Raw genomic sequence first — 20,234 nt, 5'->3', positions numbered from 1 at the left:
TTCTAATCTCATAGCGTTGTGGTCAGAAAAGATGCTCCATACTATTTCAGTTTTCTTAAATTTCCTGAGGCTTGATGTGTGACTCAAGATGTGATCTATCCTGGAGAATGTTCTGTCTGCACTTGACAAGAAAGTGTTTTCTGCTGCTTTTGGATGGAATGTTCTAGAAATATTAAGTCTATCTGGAATAATGTGTCATTTAAAGCTTGTGTTTCCTTATTAATTTTCCATCTGGATGATCTGTCCTTTGGCGTAAGTGTAGTATTAAAGTCCCCCACTATTTTTGTGTTTCTGTTGATTTCCCCTTTTATGGCTGTTAGCATTTGCCTTATGTACTGAGATGCTCCTATGCTGGGTGCATAAATATTTACAATTGTTATAACTTCTTCTTGGATTGATCCCTTGATCATTATGTAGTGTCTTTCCTTGTCTTTTTTTAACAGTCTTTATTTTAAAGTCTATTTTGTCTGATATGAGTATTGTTACTCCAGTTTTCTTTTGATTTCTGTTTGCATGGAATATCATTTTCCATCCTCTCATTTTCAATCTGTATGTGTCCCTAGGTCTGAAGTGGGTTTCTTGTAGACAGCATATATATGGGTCTTGATTTTCTATCCATTCAGCCAGTCTGTGTCTTTTGGTTGGAGCATTTAATCCATTACATTTAAGGTAATTATAGATATGTATGTTCCTATTACAATTTTCTTAATTGTTTTGGGTTTGTTTTTGTAAGTCTTTTTCTTCTCTTGTGTTTCCTGCCTAGAGAAGTTCCTTTAGCATTTGTTGTAAAGCTGGTTTGGTGGTGCTGAATTCTTTTAGCGTTTGCTTGTCTGAAAAGCGTTTGATTTCTCTGTCAGATCTGAATGAGATCTTTGCCGGGTAGAGTCCTTGCCAGGTAGAGTAATCTTGGTTGTAGGTTTTTGTCCTTTCATCACTTTAAATCTATCCTGCAACTCCCTCTGGCCTGCAGAGTTTTGCTGAAAAATTAGCTGATACCCTATGGAGATTCCCTTGTATGTTATTTGTTGCTTTTCCCTTGCTGCTTTTAATATTTTTTCTTTGAATTTAATTTTTGTTAGTTTGATTAATATGTGTCTTTGCATGTTTCTCCTTGGGTTTATCCTGTATGGGACTCTCTGTGCTTCCTGGACTTTTGTGGTTATTTCCTTTCCCATGTTAGGGACGTTTTCGACTATAATCTCTTCAAATATTTTCTCAGACCCTTTCTTTTTCTCTTCTTCTTCTGGGATCCCTATAATTCAAATGTTGGTGCATTTAATGTTGTCCCAGAAGTCTCTGAGACTTTCCTCATTTCTTTTCATTCTTTTTTCTTTATTCTGCTCCTTGGCAGTTATTTCCGCCATTCTACCTTCCAGCTCACTTATCCATTCTTCTGCCTCCGTTATTCTGCTATTGATTCCTTCTGGTGTATTTTTTATTTCAGTTATTGTGTTGTTCATCACCGTTTGTCTGTTCTTTAGTTCTCCTACATCCTTTTAAAACATTTCTTGTATTTGCTTGATCCATGCCTCCATTCTATTTCTGAGATCTTGGATCATCTTTACTATCATTATTCTGAATTCCTTTCCAGGTAGATTGCCTATTTCCTCATCATTTATTTGGTCTTGCAGGTTTTTACCTTGCTCCTTCATCTGTAACATATTTCTCTGTTGTCTCATTTCTGTTGATGGTTGGGGCCATGTTCCTGTCTTGCTGGTTTTTTGGCCAGAGGCAACCAGCACTGGAGTTTGCAGGCAGTTGGGTGGATATTATTGCTGAGATGAGGACCTCCAGGAGAGCTCACACTGAATAATATTCCCTGGGACCTGAAGTTCTCTGGTAGTCCAGTGGCTCGGATTTGGTGCTCCCATGACAGGGGCTCAGGCCCCACCCCCAGCCTGGAAACCAAGACCCTGCAAACCATGCGGCATGGCAAAAAACAAAAAGAAAAACAAAAACCAAATCCCCCTCCAAAAAAAAACCCTGACAAACAAAGCCTAAGGCAAATAGTAAAAGCAAAACTGAACAAACAAAAACAAAAACATAGAAACACACATACAAAAAAAAGAAAAGAGAACTAACAGGCAAATAAAACCCAAGACAAATAATAAAAAGAAATCCAAGCAAACAAAAAACAAACCAACAAGCAAGCAAGCAAACAAACAAAAAAACCCAAGGAAGAAAAAACAAGAAGACATCCAGACAAACAAGAGAGCCCCAAAACTAAAACAGATAATAAAAATAAAACTAACCTAAACAGAAAACAAAAAACAAAACAAAACAAAAAAACAAACTAAAAGAAAAGCTAAGTGAACAAAAGACAAACACACAAAAATGACAAAAACAAAAAAAAAAATAAAAAAGAAGATAAACACAAAACCAACCAAAATAAAAAACAAAATGAAACAAAACAAAAACATCAAAAGAACAAACCAACAACAATAACAAAATAAAGACAACAAATGAAGAGCAGAACAATTACAAGGAATAAAAAATAAAATAAAATTAGAAAATAAAAAATATATTAAAAAAATAAAATGAAATAAACAGAATAACAGCAAAAAATGAAGAATATAAAAATAAAATTAAAAAATTAGAAATAAATATATTTAAAAAATAAAAGTAAAAAATAAAATTAAAAGATAAAAAAATTTAAAAAGTAAAAATTTCCCTTGTGCCTCTGCTATTATTGTCCTTGCCCCCACAGAGAGCTACAGTCAACCCCTGACTCCCCAGGAGGCCCTCCAAGACCTCTAGGTAGGTCTCTGGACCTGCTTTGTCGGCCCCACCTTTGCATCTGTTCCTCTCACCAGCTTCTGCTCCTGAAGTTGGCCTGGAGCATGTGTGCTGGTGTAAGCTAGCTGGGGCGCAGGCTTCCACGGGCATCGCCACAGGGGATGGCACAGCCCACTGGGACCAGCATGGCCAAAGGAGGCTTTGGAGGGGGACGGTGCTCAGCCCACTGGGACCTGAATGGCCAAAGGAGGCTTTGTCAGGGGCAGCAGTCAGGCCACCAGGACCTGTGCTGCCTGGAGGAGGCTTTGACTGGGGTGGGGGTGCGGTGTTCCTGGTATTTGTTTTGTATATATCTCATATCTTTTTTTGTGCCTCTGTCCTCTTTTACTGCCTTCTTTTGTGTTAAACAGATGTTTTCAAGTGAGGAATAAAATATGCATTTTAACTTAAAAAAACAATTTCAGATTAATATTAACTTAATTTCAATATTACACAGAAACTGTTCAAATATGTTTCTCTTCCTACCCCCTCCTTTGTGCTATTGTAATGTAAAGTATATCTTTAACATTATGAGCCTAACAATAAGTTTTATAATTGTTTCAGTATATGTGCTGCTGAAGTGAGCACTATAATTATTGTTTTATGCAATTGTTTTTAAAATTATTTGAGGAGAAAAGGCTATGCATCATATCAATAGAATAAAGGACAAAAACCACTTAATCATTTCAGTAGACACAGGCATTTGACAAAATTCAATGTGATAAAAGCACTCAAGAAACTATGAATATGGCTTCCATTGTGGTGCTGTGGTTAAGAATCTGCCTGCCAATGCAGGAGACATGGGTTCCAGCCCTGGTCTGGGAAGATCCCACATGCTGTGGAGCAACTAAGCCCATGCACCATAACTACTGAGCCTGTGCTCTAGAGCCCGTGAGCCACAACTACTGAAGCTCATGTGCCTAGAGCCCATGCTCCACAACAAGAGAAGCCACCGCAATGAGAAGCCTGCACACCACAACGAGGAGTAGCCCCCACTCGCCACAACTAGAGAAAGCCCACGAGCAGCAATGAAGACCAAATGCAGCCCTAAATAAATAAATAAATAAATAAATAAATAAATAGAAAGAAACTATGAATACAGGGAAGCATCCTCAGCCTGATAAAGAGCATCTATGAAAATTCATGGTTAACATGATACTGAATGGTAAATGACTGGATGATTTCTACCTAATGTCAGTAACAAGACAAGGATGTCTGTGCACATCATTTTCCTTCAACATTGTAGTGAATGTTCTAGTCAGGGCAATTTAGACAGGGAAAAGATATAAAAGGCATCCGTATTGAATAAGAAGAAGTGAAACTATATCCATTCACAGATGACATGAAATTATGTATAGAAAATCTCAAAGAATCCAATAAAGCATTATTAAAACTAATAAATGAGTCCAGCAAGGTCATAGCATACAAGATCAATAAATAAAAATCAATTGTATTTCTATGCACTTTAAATGAATAATCTAACAATGAAAATAAGAAAACAATTCAATTTATGATAACATCGAAAGGAATAAAATTCTTAGGTGCAAATTTCACAAAAACAGTGGAAGACTTGTATACTGAAAATAACAAAACATCATTGAAAGAAATTAAAGAGGGTCTAAATAAATGGAAAAATATCCCATGTTCATCAGAAGATGAACAGTATTGTTAAGATGACAGTACTTCCCAAATTAATCTAATGATACAATGGAATCCGCATCAAAATCCCAGCTGGCTTCTTTGTAGAAACTGACAGGCTGATCCTATAATTCATATAGAATTGCAAGGGACCTTGAATAGCCAAAACAAGCCTGAAAAAAAAGTTGGAGGATCCATATTTCTCCATTTAAAAACTTACTACAAAGCAATGGTAATGAAGATGGGGGAGGGGTAAAGGCATACAGGTAGATATCTAAAACAGCAGAATAGAATTGAGCATTCAGAAACTCATAGGTCTATACTCAACTAATTTTTGACAAGGGCATCAAGGCCATTCAATAGAGAAAGAGTAATTTTTTCAATAAGTGATGTTGGAACAACTAGATTACCACATGTAAAAGAATAAAATTGGACCTTTACCTCATAACTTATACAAAAATTAACACAAAATGTATCAAAGACCTAAATGCTAAGAGCTAAATCTATAACACTCTTAAAAGAAAACATGGGGGTATATTTTCATGATCTCAGATTTGGCAATATATTCTTAGACATGACATCAAAAGAACAAGCAATAAAAGAAATAAATTGGGCTTCATCAAAACTAAAAGCATTTGTACTTTAAAGGACACTATCAAGAAAGTGAAAAGGCAATCTCAGATTGGAAGAAAATATTGGTAGATCATATATCTGATAAGGGGATTGTATATAGAATATATAAAGAACTCTAACAACTCAATAATAAAAAGACAAATAACCCAATTAAAAAATGGGTAAAGGATCTGAATAGACATTTTTTCCAAGGAAGATATACAAATGACTGATAAGCACATCAAAAGATACTCCACATACTTTCAAGATTCTCTCTTTGTCTTTTGGCAGTCTGACTGTGATGTGTCATAGTGTTGTAACATTGATTATATCCTATTTGAATTTCATTGACTTATTGGGTGTGTAGATTAATGTTTTTCATCAGATTGAGAAATTTCAACCATTATTTCTTCAAATATTTTTTCTGCCCTTTTTTCTCTTGCTTCTCCTCTGGGAGTCTCATTACATGTTGGTTGATACGCTGAATGGTATCCTACAAGTCTCTGAGACTCCATTCATTTTTTTTTTTTCATTCCTTAACTTTCTCTTCTTTAGACTGAATAATCTACATTGATCTACACCAAATTCAGCTGATCCTTTCTTCTGCAGCCTCAATTGTGCTGTTGAGCCCCTCTAGTAAAATTTTCATTTCAGTTATTTTACTTCTCAACTCCAGAATTTCTATTTGGTTGTGTGTGTGTGTGTGTGTGAATTTTTGTCATGCTTTCATTTAACTCTTTAAATATGGTTTCACTTAGTTCTTTAAACATATTTTTAATAGCTATTTGATGTCTCTATGAATTGCACCCAATATCTGGGCTTCCTTAGGGACAGTTTCTATTGACTGCCTTTTTATCCTGTGTATAGACACACTTTCCAGTTTATTTGCATGTCTTATTTTTGTTGTTGTTGAAAACTGGACATTTTAGAAAATATATTGTTCTGATACCACCTCCTGGGGTTGTTGTCATTTCTGGCTTCCTAGGGATTACCTTGGGTCAGCATAGCTTAGTAGTCAGTCAGGTTGAATGTTGCTGAAACCGCACTCCTTCTTGAATGTGTCTCGAACCCAGCCAAAACTCAGATTGGGACTTGAACCCATGATCCCTGATTTAGGAGAGGACTCAAACCCACTGTCTTTTAATTGAAACTGCTCACCTGGTGTCAGGACTTACTGAAGCTCAGGTTCTTTCTTCTCAATGCAGAAAGAATTCAGTGTGAGGCAAAGTGATAGGCAAAGAGTGAGCTTATTAGCATAGCATGCTTGTGAGAGATACAAATGGGCAGGCAAGGGAGCACAGCAGTCCCAAGAACAAAGCAGGCTATGTTTTTATAATCAAAGAAAAAGTTGGGAGGAGAGAAGACCACCTTCTTCCTCATTTTTTGGTAGACATCAAGGCTTACATCATTATTTCCTCCTTTGGCCCTATATGGTCTAAATGGGACAGTCATGGCACTATTGAAACATATGTATATTAGCAGAGGGGTGGTAACATATACTAAAATATGGTACTTCATATCAGGTTTCAGTATAATGTCCCCTTTCACCTAGTTTTTTTCCCCTTTCACCTATATTCCTGCCTTGGCCACATGCAGAAATGCTACTCTTCAAGGACCATTATCTCCCTGAATTCATGTAACAAGATTCAGAACCCATATCTATTGTCTTGCATTTTAACTATCAGGACTTGTGGCTTGAGTGTGCCTGGTGCTTGAATGTGCCTGGTCTTCCTTCAAGTAGTGTAGATTGTTGCTAGGTTACTGGATTCTTTTCTTGCATGGTCATTAGCTTACAACAGTCTTGCAAATTCCCTTAAAATTCTCTCTCTGTCTTCAATCCTCCAGTAGGATATTCAAATTAACCATTTAATTATCTTACTCTATCACTTTGAGTTGGTTAGGCTTCCATTCAGTGCAAAGGTGATCTATGTATGGGTTAGGGAATGCATTCAAAATTCAGGGAGTTAACAAGTCTGCCTAGGCTTTCACTTCTTGCTTGCACAGGGTCTAAATGTCAGTCAGATATGAACAGTAGACTGGGGTCCTCTCTGGTGTCTCCTGTGTGTGAATGTAGCCCTACCCATGTGCACAGCCTTCCAAATCAGCAGGAAAAAGTCAGAGTTTTCAAATCCTTATTTGAACTGTCTTATTCCCTTCATTTTAAACTTTTGGCTGGTCTCTTGCTTGCCCCAATTGTTATTACAGCCTTAGGCAGCTTCCGTGTTGGCTTTGACTACTTGCTACCAAGCACTATTGTTTTTAACAGAGCTGTGGACATGGGGCTTTTCCTTGGAACTCCAAATCATATCAATCCCTTCTGGCACCTGCAAGGCCTATAATACTTTACCATGTTGCTGAGTTGGGGAAAGTGAGGATGGAACAAGTTCTATCAAGTTAAAATGTTACAGACCCTATTGTTCTTACCAAGGCTCAGTAGTTTTTCTTGAATAAATGTTTCTCAACTTGTCGTGTACCTTTAGTTAATTTCCAGAGTTCTGAAATGGTTGCTTCTGGTAATTCATCAGTTTTTTAGTTGCTTCTTTTGGAGAAAGGATTTGTCAAGGTCTTCTATCTGCTCTTCTGGAAACTCTTCATGAGTATAATTAAAATTTTTCTAATATTTACGTTTAAAACATAAAAAGAACAGGTGAAATTAATATTAAATTGTTTTATTTAATCCAATATATCAAATTATTATTTAAACATGTAACTTATATAAATAGTTTTTCCAGCTTTACTGAGATATAATTGACATATAACATCATATAAGTTTAAGTTGTACAATGTGATGATTGCTACAAGTATATATTGTGAAATGATTGCCACAATAATGTTAGTTAACACATTCATCACCTCATATAGTTACCATTATTTCTTGTGAGGTGAGAACATCTAAGATCTACTCTCTTAGCAACTTTCAGGTATACAATATGGTATTGTTAACTACAGTCACCATGCTGTATATTAGGTCCATAGAACTTATGTACCTTATAACTAGAAGCTTGTACACTTTGACCAACATCTCCCCATTTCCCCTACTTCCCAGGCCCTGGCAACCACCAACCTACCATTTATTTTTCTGTGAATTTGGCTTTTTTACAGTCCATATAAGTGAGATCACATAGTGTTTGTCTTTCTCTGTCTGACTTATTTTACTTAGTTAATGCCCTCAAGATTCATCCATGTTGCAAATGGCAGGATTTTCTCTTTTATTATGGCCGAATAATGTTCCACTGTATATATATCAAATTTTCCTTATTCATTTAAATTTTGAAGGACACTTAGGTTGTTTCTATGTCTTGGCTATTTTGAATAATGCTGCAATGAACATGTAGGTACAGATATCTCTTTGAGACAGTGAATTCATTTTCTCCAGATATATACACAGAAGTTGGATTGCTGGATTATATGGTAATTCTGTTTTTAATTTTTTGAGGAACATCCATAGTGTTTTCCATAGTGGCTGCACCAACTTATATTCCCACCAACACGGCACAAGGATTCCCTTTTCTCTACATCCTTGCCAACACTTATCTCTCTCGCTCTCTCTTTTTTTGATAACAATCATTCTAACAAGTGTAAGGTGATATCTCATTGTAGTTTTGATTTGCACTTCCATGATTAGTGACGTCGAGTACCTTTTCATGTACCTGTTGACCATGTATATCTTCTTTGGAAAAAAAAGTCTATTCAGGCCCTTTTCCAATTTTTAAAGTGGATTATTTGTTTTTGTTTTTTTGCTATTGCATTGTATGAGTTCTTATGCATTTCGGACATTAACCCCTCATCAGATATATGGCTTCAAACATTTTCTACCATTCAGTAGGTTGCCTTTTTATTTTGTTAATTTTTGTGTGTGTGGTGCAGAAGCTTTTTAGCTTGATATAGTCTTATTGGTTTATTTTTGCTTCTGTTGCTTGGTGCCTTGGTGTCAAATCTAAAAACTCATTGCCAAGCCATGTCAGGAAGATTTTTCCTATAATTTCGTCTAGAAGTCCTATGATTTCAGATCTTACACTTAAGTCTTTAATTCATTCTGTGTTAACTTTTGTGAGTAGTGTAAGAGGGGGGTTCGATTTTATTCTATTGCATGTGAATATCCAGTTTTCACAACACCATTTATTGACAAGACTATCCTTTCCCCATGAGTGTTCTTGGCTCTCTTGTCAAATATTAGTTGATTATATACATGTGGGTTTATTTCTGGGCTCTTGATTCTGTTCACATGAGTCTCTGTGTCTGTTTTTATGCCAGTACCATACTGTCGTAATTACTACAGCTTTATTAGTATAGTTTGAAATCAGGAAGTGTGATGTCTCCAGCTTTGTTCTTCTTTCTCAGGATTGCTTTCGCTATTTGGGGTCTTTTGTGGTTCCTTATGAATTTTAGGATTGTTTTTATCTATTTCTGTGAAAAATGCTATTGAAATTTTGATAGAAATTGCATCAAATCTATATGGCTTTAGGTAGTATGGACATTTTAACAATATTAATTCTTCTGATCCATGAACATGGGATATCCTTACATTTATTTGTGTTCTCATCAATTTCTTTCATCCGTGTCTTATAGTTTTCAGTGTAGAGATCTTTCACCTCCTTGGTTAAATTTATTTCTAAGTATTTTACTCATTTATTTATTTATTTTGGCTGTGCCTCGTGGCTTGTGGGATCTTAGCTCCCCAACCAGGGATTGAACTCTCACCCTCGGCAGTGAAAGCACAGAATCCTAACCACTGGACTGCCAGGGAATTCCCAATATTTTATTGTTTTTGATGCTATTGTAAATGGGAGTGTTTTCTTTTATTATTTTTAGCTAGTTTATTGCTAGTGTATAGAAATGCAACTGATTTTTGTATGTTGACTTGGTTATATAAATATTATTAATAAAGTATATTACATTTTAAAAAATATTATCTTTGCAATCTGATATATATTTTACACTTACAGCTCATCTTAATTTGGATTAGTCACAATTTAAGTGTCTAATAGCCATATTGCCTAGTGGCTATTATACTGAGCATGCAGCTCTAACATTTGTTAGAGTAGAGAAAAGCAGTTGATTTTTAATATCAATCTTATGTCTGGTCACTTTGTTAAACTCTCTTGTTATGTTTAATTTTCTGTCTTTGGATTCTTTTAGATTTTCTATATATAAGATCATATCATCTGCAAATAATAATGGACTTGTTTCACCTGTTCCAACTGTTACACCACTTATTTTTCTTCTGTTACTGTGATGTCTAAGACAGTTATAAATAGAAGCAGTAATAGTGGGCAACATTGTCCTGTCTGATTTTACAAGAAATATTTCTAACATTTTGCCATTAAGATATATATCTATAACAGGTTTTTGGTAGCAACTTTTCACTAGATTAAGGTGGTTGCCTTCTATTTCTAATTTGCTTAATTTACATACACAGACACACATTCTTGGTGGGCATTTAATTTGCTCTTTATGCTTCTTTTGACATGGTCATATGCTTTTTATAGTAATATAAAAATTATATTTAGATAGTCTCTAACTTAAGCTACCTTTGCATTTCTGATAAAACTTTCATATCTATACATTTTGGTCACTGTTGTTGTTGGCAAACTTTTTTAAAAAAGGATTTTTGTATCTGTGTCCATGAAATAAATTGGGTCTCTCTCTACTCTCCTTTAATTCATTATCCACACAGAAGTTCTAGTAATCTTTGAAAAATATTAAACTGATTACTTTACTCTATATAAGGCTATCAATAATTTTAAATTTCATTAAAAACAAATCCAAATTCATTACTATGACCTATAAGACTTTACAAAATATGGCTGCATCTTATGCTATTCTCCATTGCCTTAAGCTTTTTTCAATACTACTCAATATTTTTCTGGAGATCCTAGCACATCAAAGCAAGAAAAAGAAATGAATTTCAAAGGAAGAAAAAAATCTATCATAATTGTGGATGTTAGTGTATATATGTAGAAAATGCAATATAACCTATAAATTATGAGCAAGTCTGATGGATGTAAAATCATGTAAAAAAATCAAATGTTTCTATATGCAATTAACAAATTGTTGGAAAGTTAAATTTAAAGGATGCCATTTTCATTAACATAAAAAATCAGGTAGCTGAGGGACTTCCCTGGTGGTCCAGTGGGTAAGACCCCGTGCTCCCAATGCAGGGGGCCCAGGTTTGATCCCTGGTTGGGGAACTAGATCCCACATGCCTGCTGCAACTGAGTCCGCATGTTGCAACTACAAGTCGCATGCTGCCGCAACTAAGAAGTCTGAATGCCGCAACTAAAGATCCTGCGTGCTGCAACTAAGACCCGGCGCAGCCTAAATAAATAAGTAAATATTTTAAAAAAATCAGGTAGCTGAGAGTAAACTTAACACAATATGTATAAAACCTCTATGGCAAAAATGATAAAAACTTTACTAAGATACATTTTGAAAGACCTAAATAAAGATATACCAAATTCACTGGGTGAAGGACTCAATATTTTTTTAAAAAACTGCCAGTTCTTTACAAATTGACCCATTAGGTTCAAAGCAGTCACAAGCAAAATCAGAATGAGACTTTTTGTGTACACTGACAAGCTGATTCTAAAAGATATATGAAACTACAAAGGGCCAAAATAGCCAAGTGACTTGAAGAAGAATAAGGTAGGGGACATGTTCTAATATTATAGTAAGTCTATAGTCATTAACACAGTATGATATTGGCACAAAGGTAGATAAACCAATGGAACAGAATAGAGAGCCCAGAAACAGAAGTCTATACGTTGGGTTCCCCGGGAAACAGACCCTGAGACTCTGAGATTTGTGGCAAGAAGTTTATTAAGGAATGTTTTGGGGCATAACACCTCTAAAAATGTAATAGAAGCAGGGTTGGGCGGAGGTGATCTTCAGCTGATCTTCTTAGGAAATCTAGTTCTGAAGTCACCTTTCACAGTTGTCCCAGTTGAGTCCAGATCTTTATGTTCACACGTTGACTAGCCATTAGAAGTAGGCTGACACCAGGGAAAGCATGTAACTTCAGATAAGAAGCTTCTTTGGGCTGAGGGCATTTTCTGGAGAATGAATGAGTTATAAGCCAGCAAAGCCCAGACTTTCTGGCAGCTGGAGGAATGAGTGCCTTGGTCCTGAAGTGGGATCTGGGTAGCACTCTATCCTCTTCTACTACTCAGATCCACCTCCTTCATATAAATCCACTCCATCCAGAACCACTCTTCCAGGATTCTGGTTGTTCTCTTCTCCTGAGGAATAGAGGTAGGCTAGTGGGATGAAGTATATATAGCACCTTCCACTACAGCTGGTTCCCAGGTCACAGCTGGTAACCATGTTCTCCTTCTTCCACAACTGGCTGAAGTGTTTCAGTGCAGCTGACTTTTCTGACTCATGTTCACATTGTTCACATACCAGGTAGGAAAATAGAGATGTCACAAAGGGAAAAAGAAAGATTCTCTTCGTCTTTGGCTAGCTCCTTTACTGGTCTTGGTGACTCACCTGGTGGTCTGACTCAACCCTGTGTGGTCTGAGCCCCTAGTCACTGTGTCCTTCTCAGGTCATTGCTGCTATACTTGTCCATTTACTGTCAAGACTGGAAAATAGAGTCCCAGGAGCACCAAGTGGATCATCTCAGTGTCTAACATGTTCTTCCTGTCTCCATCGTGTAACCGCAATCCTGCCTCCTCCTAATGGTCGGGGTCGGTATTCTGACTCACTCCTTTCCCTCTTGGCACAAGCAGCACAAAGGGAATGGGCAGCAGTTGTAGCTTAAAGTTTTATGGGACTCTTTCTGTGTCCATGTGGAAGCACTCTCCGTCTGAGAACGAAGACGTCTGGACCCATGGAGCATAGAGTTGTGGGGAAATAGAGCACAAATTCCCCTCATAGCATATTTTTCCCCACCACAGATACCTCTAATACCAATAGGTCAGCCAGCTTGTATAGCCCAAGTGGCAGGGCTGTGTACACCAAAGCCTAGACCTACTACATAGCCATTTCCTGCTCTGAGCTGTATTTCTGAATAACTTCTTCTATAGCAGTGCTGTCATTGGAGGATAATCACCACTGAGCTTCTTGGTGATGCTGGTGACCCTCTCAATAGCACTTTCCTTATCACTTTGGTAAATGCAGCATCCTCCAGGCTCCCCTACAACACATAGTCAGCTGATGAGTTCTCTGGTCTTATAGAATATGTCCCCTCTAGCATGCCCACTTCTGGGTCTTTTGATTCCTTCTTCTACCATTTTCCACAGCATTTCCAGCATTTGTACTTTACATAGTGTGAATGGCACTTTTTCTAAGCTTCTAAGAGCAATTCTAGAAGCATACTAGCTTTGTTTCTCAGGGTCCTTGCCAGGATATTAAAATCCTGTGTCACAGGTGAGTGCTCCCATATTGATAAACTCTCCCTCCTCCAAGCTTCTGTTTCACCCACCTGCTCACCCTGGCCTCTTTATCTAGTACCTTGAGGATCCAGGTCCATATATACTCTTTCAGCTCTTGCCAGTATTTGTTGGCAAGGTCCTGGAGCTTGTTTTTCCCATAGTCCCTTTCTTCACTTAACAGGCCTAGGACTTCGCTGGTCAGGTTAGTTGTTGGTCACCTGAGGCGAGGTGTGGGAGGACCCTGAGTAGGGCGCATGCTGACTTGTGAAGCAGAAGTCTCAGTATCTTCAAGCATGGGGGACAACACTGGCCTTTTACAGGGAAGAGTAGGCTACTTCTGCATGCCCAGAAGGTTCAGAGCATTCTAAGAATTCAAGGTACTTGAGTGCATCAACTCAGATAGCCTTATTCCAAGTGTCAGGTCCTACCCCTTCCCACATAGGGCCCTTACCATGGCATAGAAGACTTACTGGGGTTGAGAAGTCAACCTTTGAATTTCTACTACTCTTATAATTAAGTCCTGTGAATGTTGGCTATGCACTCTTTCTGGACTTAGTGATCGCTTATGTATTTGCCTTATGAGTTTTCTTTACCCTGGGTATGGGCAAACTATGGCCAGGGAGGCCAAATCCAGCCTGTTGACTGTTTTTTGTAAATAAAGTATTATTGGAACAGTGCCATGCTTGTTCACTTACATATTTTCTATAGTGGCTTTTGCACTATAACTACAGAGTTGAAAAGCTGTGACAGGCTGAATGATCCACAAAGACGAAAATAGTTACTATCTAGCCCTATACTGAAAAAGTTTGTCAACCCCTCTTATACATTTCTTTTTTTTTTCTTCCCAGATCTTACATTTGCTTTTATACTTATTTCATTGATTCTGTGATACATTTTTTTTTTCCAATTTGGGAATATGATTTTTTAAAAACATAGCAATAATCCCTGTAACTAAATAATTATACATTGGTCAGATTATTTCCTTGGGATAACTTCCTAGAAGTGGAATTCCAGTAGAAGTGTGTACACACTTTTAAGACTTTCTGATACATACCCCAAAAACTTTATATCACAAGATGATATTTCTTAATGTTTTCCAATTCAATAGGCAAAAAATAAACCTTGCTTTTAAATGAACATATCTGTTACAACTTAAAAACCCCAAATATTTCAAAAACCTTGCTTATACTTTTCAATATGTTCTTTTCTGTGCATGCATTATATCTCACAATTTAAAAAGAAAAAAAACCTTTCCGTTATCTACATAATCTGAGAACGTATATATTACATGCAATTATTATGCTTTCATGTTAATAATTCTTTGTTGGTATAAAACCAACCTAAATATTTACAAATGGCCTTCATGGTGGAGGCATCACACAATAGCCTATAATTTGGTCTTGGGAATTATTTGAGTCATACTAGAAAAACCTGGAGCTCACCAATCTTGTCTCACTGTCTTACCCCCTTTCACATTGCTGCAGGCTAATTCATCAGTCCAAGGAGCACCACAAAATAGCTGTCTGAGGGTCATCAAAAGTGATCTGAAAAGTTCTTTTCTGTATCTGAGACATCACCTTGGGAATAGGGCAACACTGGGGAGAGTTACCAGAGGTGACTTGCTCAAGGGAAAGGTGATACGTGTTTACCATTCGGGGGCATAATACTTTTTAAACAGTTACCATGGGAGTGTAGGCATGTAAAAGAGCAGATGGGTCACTGGAGATCTTTACCTAGACATGAGAAGATTGAATAGGTTTGTGCATGAACATATTCACTAACACAAAATTTTGGTTATGTGTCTAATACAGGGGTGGATTCCTTGGGGAATGATAAAGAGGTGGTAGCTGCAGCCACCTCCTCCGTGTGTGTGTGTGTGTGTGTGTGTGTGTGTGTGTGTGTTTAATGAAGGGGGAGGGATATGTCATGGTAATGCATGAAGATATTTTGCAAGGGTGATGGGAAAATTGGCCTTTTTTTGCATCCTTTTTGCTGTGGTAGATCTATATTATTCTTTTTTTCTCCCTGCTCCTCTTCCCCCTTCCCTGCTTTGTTAAAAGTATTGCCTTTTTAAGCAGCTGAGAAGGAGGGTGGGGGTAGTGTCATATTTTGAGCTGAATCACAGGGAACTCAGGCTCTTAGGCACATATGGAAGGGGTGGCATTCTGAGAGATTTAGGGATAGGATATTTCAGAGGGAGAGTTAAGGAATTCAGTGAATGGAAGCTCCTGAGAAAAGTTTTTGAGTTGGCTGGTGACAACTTTAGGTCTTCTTGGTCTCCTCAGTCAGGTTGAAGCTACCTTTTTGAGCCAACAGCTCACTTTTCCTTATTTTTGTTCTCTTTCTTATAGAAAGAGAGTATTGTAGAGAGTATTTTGTGGAGAAAGATAGATGAAAGAACTGGAAAATATAACTGCTAGAGTGAGGTGTAGGCTTCCCAACTAGAATATTAGGAGTCATATCTGCATCTAGTGAAGGGATGGGCCCCATTCTTGATTAACATCCTTAATGTGAAGTTGCATTATGTCACTTTCATATTCTTTTTCTTAAATAAGAAATGTGGCTGCTTTTGGCCAAGAATTCTGTTACTGCTGATTCTTTTGTTCATGTCTTCATGTGCCACGTAGGTTGGGACTAGTTGTCTTCAGTGACCATATTTTTCCATAACTTCTGTTTTCTTAAGCCAATCCCAAGCTGGGGAAAGTTTACGAGAGAGACTTTTCAGAAAAATTCAATCAACATAAGCATAATGATTTTTTTTATTAAAGATACATGTTCTCATTTTATTCCAATGTAAAATGAATCTAGGAATAGTAATATTATATTAATTTTCAGGAGCTATAGTGGAATGTTCTGATGGTAGAGGTTCATTTTCCCTTTTACCTGATATTCATTTTTTTAATTATTGAAGTATAATTGACATATAACATTATATTAGTTTCAGGTGCACAATGTAATGATTTGATATTTGTATATATTGCAAAATGATCACAAGAAGTCTAGTTAACATCCATCACCATATGTTTTTACACATTTGTGTGTGTGTCATAAAACTTTTAAGATCCATTTTCTTAGCAACTTTCAAATATGCAATACAGTATTATTAACTATAGTCACCATGCTGTATGTTACATCTCCATGACCTATCTATTTTATAATTGGAAGTTTGTAACTTTTGACTCCTTCACCTATTTTGGCCTTCCCCCCACACTGTGTTTCCCCCTCCCCACCTCTCACCCCACCTTCACCTCTGGCAACCTCTAATCTGTTCTCTGTATCGATGAACTCTGTTTGTTTTTTAAAAACATTCTACATGTGAGATCATATGGTACGTGTCTTTCTCTCATAAAAATAGCTTACTGATACAGGGAATGCTAATTGTCCCTAAATCTACTCTTTCCTACTTCCTCAGTAATAGTTCTCCTCCCCAATATTTAGCAGCTGATAGTCAGACTAAAGACTCTATTTTCCCAACTCTGTTGCAGATTGGTAAGGCCTTGTAAACAAATCTCAGGCAATGATAAGTAGAAATGTTCCTAAATGTTGAAGGTATACATTTCTATTCTCCTTCCTCCTCCTGCTGGCTGTGATGCAGATGTCATCACATCCCCTAGAGCAGGAATCCACAAAGTATGACCTGCGGGCTGGCTGGCTGTTCTAGAAACAAGGTTTTATTGGAAATCAGCCTTGCTTATTTATTTACATATTGTGTATAACTGCTTTTGTATTACAAAGATGGAGTGATAAGTTATGACAGACCATATGGCCAGCAAAGCCTAAAATATCGAATATCTGGCTCTTTAAGCAAAAGTTTACTGACTCCTGGGCTAGAGCATGAATTGCCTTCTTGGACCACAAAGACGCTGAGAAAACAATACGTTACAACTTAATGTTCTTTTATCTGGGGATTTCTTTTAATATTTAATGTTATCTATGTACCTATTTTTAACTGATAGCTTGATGAAGGGATCATATCACTAATTATAGTTTATAATATTTTCTGTGCATCTTAGCCATGAACATTTTATTAATATTTGATTGAACTTTTACTTGGGTTTCTTATTAAAGCTAATTTAAAAGTAAATTTGGCATTAAGACCTGGAAAGTATATACATTCCAAAGTTCCATCTGGGTGATGGTTGGAGGCACAGTCACGGACAGGGTCAGTGGATGGACAATGGAGGGACATGGGCAGGGGTGAGGATGGAGTCCTGGGGGGCAGCAGAGTTTATGGGGTGGGTGTAAGAGACAGTGAAGGAGACTGAGAAAAAGAGGCCAGAGATTCAGGAAAAGAACCTGGGGTGAGCAGCAAATCTCAGGCACCATATAAGGGGAGAGAACTGAGTTGTGTAAAAAATTGTGTTAAAAGCTGAAGAAAGGACACACTGGATAAAGAATGAGGAAAAAATGAATTACCAAGTTAGGAAGTCTTTCATTTTCAAGGAAATGCAAATTAAAACCATAATAAGGTATGATATCACAGCCCCTAGGATGGCTAAAATCATAAAGTTAGAGAATAACAAGTCTAGTGAGACATGTAGAAACTGGAACCCTTGTCCACTGCTGAGGGAATTAAAATGGTAGTCTGATAGCATCTAAATGTTAAGTATGGAGTTACCACATGACCATATGACCTAGTAATTCTACTTCTAGGTATATATCCAAGAGAAATGAACACATGTTCACACAAGAACTTGTTCATGAATGTTCTCACCAGTGTTATTCATAATACCCAGAAGGGGGAAATAATCCAGATGTCCATCAACTGATGAATGATGAACAAAATGTGGCATATCCATACAATGGAATATTATTTGGCAATAAAAAGCACTGTAGTACTGATACACACTGCGACATGGGTGAACCTTGAAAACATTATGCTAAGGAAAGTAGCCAGTCACAAAAGGCCATGTATTATAAGATTCCATTCATATGAAAGAAAATAGAGTGACAGAAAGTATATTAATGATTGCTCAGGGCTGGTAGGGGGTGGTGGGAAGATGTGGGGTGATTGCTAAAGGGTATGGGGTTTCTTTTTGAGGTGATGAAAATGTTCTAAAATTGAGTGGTGATGATTGCACATATCTGTGAATATGCTAAAAATGACTGAATTGTGAGCTTTAAGTTGGTGAATTGTATGGTATATGAACTATATCTCAATAAATATGCTTTAAAAATTAGGATGTCACCAATAGCTTTTGAGGAAGCATTTTAAATAGAGTATAAATTGGTGAGGATAGAAGACTGTGGCACGTTAATGGAAGGTGTGGAGCCATGTAGGGGAAGCAGTTTCGTGAGAAGGTTATTTTAGGTTTGGGATGATGTGAAGCCACTTGGAGAGCAGCGGGAGAATCCTGTAAGTGTAGAGGAAGAGTAGTGACCAAGGGAGAGAAGTGATGATTGATGTAGTTAGGGCCACAGGAAGTTCTTAGGAGATATAGAGATGGCAAGGTGAACTTTATGAAACCTGTTTTTTTTCCAAAATGTGAGAGAAGAATCCTGGGAGCTCATTGAAAAGAGGAACGGCATCAGATTTATTTTTGCCATCTCAGTATCTAGTTAAATTAATGGTAAAGGCACATTTATTCATTCTCTAAACATTTAACAAGGGCATACTCTGTGCCAGGTACAGAGCTCATGGCTGGGGATCCAGCAGGGAGGCCTAACAGACAAATCTCTCATAGAAGTCACATTCAAGTTTTTGGGGTAAAACAGTGCATGGGTTGTGGAGGAGACAGTGTTCACTGAATATTCATGTGCTCCTCTCTTTTTCCCAGCATTCCTTGCAGTGAGGTTGGAACCATGTGACTAAATCTGGCCAATGGACTGTGGGCATGCATCGCTTTCTGGTTTGGGCTGTATAGAGCCAGTGTGCAGCCTCCATATCTCCTCCTCTGCTATGGTGACCTTGGAAACCACATGCTCATGAAATAATACTTATCCATATTAACTGCAATATGCTCTCATATCTCCTATTTGTTTTGATTCGCCTTCTCTCCATTTCTCTTTCCGTCATCTGCCATCTCTTCTTCCATCCCCCTGTCTTGATTTTTCTTTCAAGGGCTGGTTCCAACAGCCTAAACTGATTTCAATGAGTGATTATTAGGCTCTTTGAAAAAAGTGTTGTAGATCAGCATTTTCAACATTTAATCTGTACATGAATCATAAGGGATCTTGTTAATGCAGATTCTGTTTCAGTAGGTCTGAGTTAGGGCCTGAGAGTTTCTAAAAAGCTCCCAGGTGATGATGGTGCTTGTACAAGGACCACACTTTAAATAGGAAGGTTCTAGAGGGTATTCCTGAACTCTGGTAATGAAATTTCTGACAAAAATTTATTTCTCTGGAATAATGCACACATGCACATGCAATAGATTTGTATGTATGCATACAATTGTATGCATATGTATGTATATGTGTCTTCACAGTTGCTTGACAATATATCCCCTCCCAGGCACCCTCAATGGCATCTTTCTTCTTAAAGACAGGATATGTTCAAACTTTTGTTTATTAACTGGTGTTTTAGTAGTGTGCCATTTCCTTATATCTGTTGACTGGGTGAACACACATAGTCATTCTTGAGAACAGTTATGAATGTCTGTGTGTGGAGGAGAGATGCTAGGGGGAGATCAAAACCCTATGAGAGATGAAGGAAGCTCTTGTGCCTGGTGGAATTCCCACTCCCTTGCTTGGCTTCATCCAATCTCTGTTACTCATGAGAGCTCTTTTAGGGACATCAGAGCATGTAATTCCTGCTGTCTGTAAATGTCTCCTTTGGTTTTCTTCTCCTAAATGAAGTTCATCTTCTCTGTGTCTGTTGACATGTGCCATAAGTCT

Source organism: Balaenoptera physalus, assembly GCF_965194825.1.
Source record: "Balaenoptera physalus genome assembly, chromosome: 3".
In the NCBI taxonomy this organism is placed as follows: domain Eukaryota; kingdom Metazoa; phylum Chordata; class Mammalia; order Artiodactyla; family Balaenopteridae; genus Balaenoptera; species Balaenoptera physalus.
This window is presented reverse-complemented; position numbering follows the sequence as displayed.